The following is a 5,157-nucleotide window of genomic DNA, read 5'->3' on the forward strand; positions in this document are numbered from 1 at the left end:
GAGAGGGCAAAAACGGAGGGGAAGAGAAGCGGGGGGGTGGGTGGGGGGAGAAAAGGAGAGGGAGAAAAATGCTAATTGGCTACAGTTGGGCATGTCTGGCCTGAGATGAAAGAGGAAGAGGACAGAGAATGAGGGAGCAGGAGGGAGGGATGAGAGAGCAGAGAGAGGAGTGAAGGAGTCAAGGAAGAGCGTGGACTACACAGACAGATGGATGGATGAATGAATGGTTGGATGGATGAATGGGTGGATGGGAATGCACATGGGTGAAAGAGGTTCATCCGTAGTTTATATCACGTAACGTACCCCAGCCATAACTGCTGTTTTCTTTCTTTTACCCCCCCCCCCCCCACACACACACACACACACACACACACACACACAACTGTTACTCAAGTCTGTGGTTTTCTATCCCAAAGACAATGGAATGAATGAAGTCAGACTAAGCGTTAGTAATACATTTTCATTTACATATAGATAATCACAGAGAAACATCATCAGTGTTGAGACTTGTTAATACTATAGCTGGTGGCCATTTAAATATGCAGGAATACGTGATAAAACATGCCACTATCTGTCTACATAGTTCACTGATTCTTTTGAATAACTTTTTCTTTTTAAAGAAGGGAAACCCAGTTCAAATGTCAGTGCTGCGATGGGGGGTAACACATGACTGACATTTGGTCAGCAGCTACTGGTTGTTTGGCGAACCATTAAAACGGATGAGAGGACAGTGCAGTGCTGCATGGTGTCATATTTCTCTATTCCAGCCTTATTTACACTGCAGCTGCATTTCTCCATCCGTAGGATGCATGGACTTTGAATGGAATCCACAAATGAGTCAGAGTGGACTTTCCCAGCTGTGCAGAGGTTTGGCGATGTCTGCTGTACTGGTGCAGGGATACTGGAAGTGTTTTGGCTTGGAGAGTCCTTCCTGAATTGAAACAACTCGTAACCTCAACTGCTGCACAGAAGGCTTAAAATTCTATTGGTCTCTCGCGTAAATTGTACCTCGCACTCCCTCTGTTTATGGTGGGACACCTCTCCCCCCTCACCTCACCCACCCCATTTTGTCTCTCACTCTTCATGTCTCTCCCATTTTGTCTCTCCTCTCTCCTGTTCCATCACATTTTACACCTCCTCCCTGCCTCCTCTGTGTTTCCACTTAAGCTTACTCCTGTATTAGCCCAAATCCCCCTGTGAGCCACGTGTGGTGGTGAGCAGAGCCTAAATGTCACAGCGAAAACATGACACCAACTTAATAGGTCAGCAGTGTCCAGAGAAAGGTCAGAGTGTCTCTCGGGCTCGGCCTGCCTTCGGAGGATGTGTTTGTCGTGGCTGAACCAAAGGTAGGGACATTCTTACAAAGTCTCTCCCTGTCTTTCTCCTCTGTAATGCAGACCTGCTATGTCTCCAGGCTGATACAGCATCTGTGCTTTGTTAAACATATTACTGTTACGCAAGAATCTGGGGCAAAGAACAACAACACTTTCTAAATATTTTGTTTATTGAAGTTAAAAATGCATTCAATTGCGGTCACGAATCCTGTTTGAGAAGCCGTCACTCTGATTAATCATGAAAACAAAGCAGCGTTTAAAAGGAAAATAAACCCAGTGCAGGCCACTGGTGGAGAAATGTCCTTCAGTGTGTACCTGACTGGGTATGGACCAGGGCCAGGGCCGGGCCAGGAAAGCAGGTCAGGGGGTACTGTTCTGCGGGAGATCTGTTTGGAGTCTGCTCTGTGTGTGTTTTTGTGTTTAGCGCGGTTTAGTCAGTCTCCGATTTACAAACATTTAAGGCCCTGCTGCTGTGCTGTTTCATTTTTCATTTAGTCGCAGCCCAAGGCCATGTCCCAGATTGGAGACTGCTACATAGCACACCACTGCACTCTGCGCCGCACCGAGCTGCTCCCCTCCTCATCGTCTGGTCTGGTCTGAGGAGACGAGGACCTGCCGGTGACCCCGGAGCCTGCAACACACACACACACACACGCTCGCATTCTTGTGCATTTCTATATGCGCGCTCGCACACACACACACAAAACTAAGCAGGAAGCAGACATACTTCTTCTCATGCACACAAACACACACAAGCCGGTCAAGAAAACACAGACAGATAGCGAGACAGAACACACACACGCAGACAACATGTGGAACAGGCCGTCTAATTCCACTAATACGAAGAAATCTGCAGAGACAGACAGGTATGACACAGCAGCCACTACAAACAAAGAGAGAGACATTGCACACACCAGTCCACAGTTAAGTGTTTAGTTATGTGCACTGTTACACACAGACATACGCCGAAACACCTGATAACTACCCACATGCTTGTTGCGCAGCTCCAAGTGTACGCACGCACCCTTTACACAACATTTAATAAAAATGCACAGATGCACTACCGCCACATTTGAACCCACTCACACCGAAACAGAATATGAACACAAAGAAAATGTACACACACAAACACAGCAAGATAGAAGTGCGTGCACACAAACACACACCTGCGGTTTCAGGCCAGCACACAGAGAACTCTTTAGTCCTCAAGCTGTCTGTCCCACTTAAAGTGAGCACTGCCTGTGAAGAGGACCTGACAGACAGAGAAAACACACACATAATACACACACTGCGATGAGTACACTGCTGGAGCAGAAGACCTGACTAAGCTGAATTTCCCCCTGCTCCCCTTTCCTATTTTCCATCTGCCTCAGCGTAGGAGAACCTGCGTGGGGAAAAATAATGCCCACCGTACACACACCACACTTCACTTTCTCTACTCTTGCTGTGACACTCCTTTTAAACACACGCGCACACACACACACACACACACGCTGCTAATCCGCTCTGCCAATCTCTACAGTTTCCCTCTGCTTTCTATTCACTGATTTCTTTCCCTGCAGCCTCTCAGTATTCACCACTACACACGACACTACACTCACTCTCCCATTTTACTCAACTTCAGCCTTATCTCTTTTTGGTTCCCTATCTCCTCTCTATCTCCCCCCCGCACACACACACACACACACACACACACACACACCCCTCCCTCCATCCTTTTATCGTTTCTGTGGTGCTGTGTGGTTGACCAACAGCCAGAGAGAGACAAGTGCAGGAGTGCCGGCCAAACTCGCTTGCCTCTCCGCCCAAATTACATGGGACAGTCCCAATTACCCTGTGGCCAACCAAAGCATTTCCTGGGTTAGTGCTAGTGACGCGTGCCCCCCCTTTGCTGTGGTTACAGGGGGTGTCATTAGACGCTTGTTTTACTGCAACCCCAAGAACGTGCCCGCCGGCCGCATCCACGCCATGGGAAGCACGGCTGCAACGTTCCAATAAGTTCTCCGGGCCTGATGGATGACAAATAGGAGAAGGTTCGGGGTAACTGTGGAGCTTGTAGTAAATTCCTGCAGGCCAAGAGGGAGACGCAAAGGGAACGTTACAAGGAAAATAAGAAATTGTTGACAAGCTGTTGTGACTACTGGGAAGCAAATAAGCGTGAGCTGTGGTGTTTTGTGGGGTCAAAACACAGAGATTAAATAAGGAGAGGGTTTTCTCTTTTTTATTTTTTGCACTGGTTATCCTCAACATAATGCAAGGTGTAAAAAAACAGATGTGGAGGGAATAAATCAGATATGCTGAGATGTCTGGTTTTGACAGCAGCGCTGGAGGTTGAAAACAGAGCAAAATAGGTTGCAATAAAACACACAGCCAGAACCAAACTGTAAGAGTTACAAATGATGGAGCTGAGGAGAAGGCAGAGGAATGTTGAAGACAACTTCGACATGAGAAAAAGTTATGTTTCAGGCTTTATGCCACTTATATTCATACATAATGTGACTGTGGATTTATAAGTGTATGTGCTGGTCCACGAGTGAAGGCACATGAGCAGTGGTGGAAAATAAGTAAAAACTATTTACTCAAGAACTGTACTTTGGTAAAATGTTGACATGCTTTTCTTGAGTGTTTCTATTCTACTTCTACTCCACTGTGCTGGTTTACCGTCATATACTGTACATACATACACACATGCACACACATGCACACACACTGTTACGATAGCCCTGGACCTGACACATACTGATGCATAAATACACAGACATACTTTCACACTTAACACAAACCTTTCTCTTGCTGTTATTCTGAGAAAGAGGCTGAAGAGGCTTTCTTTACTTTTACTCCACTGCCCGTCAGAGGAAAATATTCTACTATTTATACGCCTACAATTCTTTAAAGCTCTGTTTACTTTTCACTTAGTGAATATTTTTTTTATGAAAATACAACATGAACTAATATCATAGGGAGTATTGTTATTTGTTATTAGATTTAATGGCCCAAACATTGATATAGTATTAAATTAGCTGATTGGTGACATGATAATATAACAATATGTTTAATACACTGAGCAAGTGCCAATGCATTAAGTTCACTTTTTTGATGATAGTCCTTTCATCAGTAGGTTAAACTCTGAGTGCACAGCTGTACAGTTTGGTGTTACTGAAGTTAAGGTACTTCATCCACTACTGTACATGACGCCACACAGGCAGTCCACTGAATGTCATAGAAAAAAAATAAACACAAATAAAACAAATTTCCATATTTATTCAAAATCAGAACTAAACAAATATGAAGAAGTAGAAGGATATGAATAGAGAGAAAGAAAAAGCTTGCATGGAGGAAAGTAGGCAAACAGAGAGGGGAAAGAGTAAGCGACTGACGCACAGAGCGGGATGAGGGTTTTGAAAGAGGAGGGGGGTGTTGCCTGGCGAGAGGCAGAGTGACGTAATGGACGAGAGGAGAGAGGGATTAGCTGAGTGACAGAGATGAAGGGATGCTCTCTGGTGTCACCCATCCTCACTCTCACTCCGTCCATCACTCTTCGGGAGCATCATGGGGCTCCAGAGTGTGTGGCAGCTGTGCATGCCAGCTGTGCGCAAGTGTACGTGTGTGTAATCAATTTGTTTGCATGCGTTTCAAAGTCTGTTTATGCACATGTGTGTATTGTATGTATTAATATTCCCACTGTCAATCTGTCAGTATTAATGCACACCATGTGTCTGTTTGCAGAGTGTGTGTTTTATGTATATGTGCAGGGTGTGTGTATGTTTGTGTGTGTTTTGTATGTCTGTAGTGTGAGTCTACATGCAATGTGTCTACTTCTAGT

At 45.3% G+C, this 5,157-nt stretch overlaps 1 long non-coding RNA gene across 1 annotated transcript; it reads right to left on the reverse strand.

Annotated features, from left to right (window-relative positions):
• Positions 1-1,485: 1,485 nt before the first annotated feature.
• On the reverse strand, positions 1,486-2,578 carry LOC146979871 (uncharacterized). The gene is made up of 2 exons (XR_015036809.1): positions 2,501-2,578; positions 1,486-1,965 (listed from the first exon to the last, which is right to left on the reverse strand). It is a non-coding gene; the product is annotated as an uncharacterized LOC146979871 (long non-coding RNA).
• Between the last annotated feature and the right edge of the window lie 2,579 nt (positions 2,579-5,157).

This window comes from Trachurus japonicus, chromosome 10, assembly GCF_045865225.1.
Source record: "Trachurus japonicus isolate A0001 chromosome 10, Traja_1.0".
In the NCBI taxonomy this organism is placed as follows: domain Eukaryota; kingdom Metazoa; phylum Chordata; class Actinopteri; order Carangiformes; family Carangidae; genus Trachurus; species Trachurus japonicus.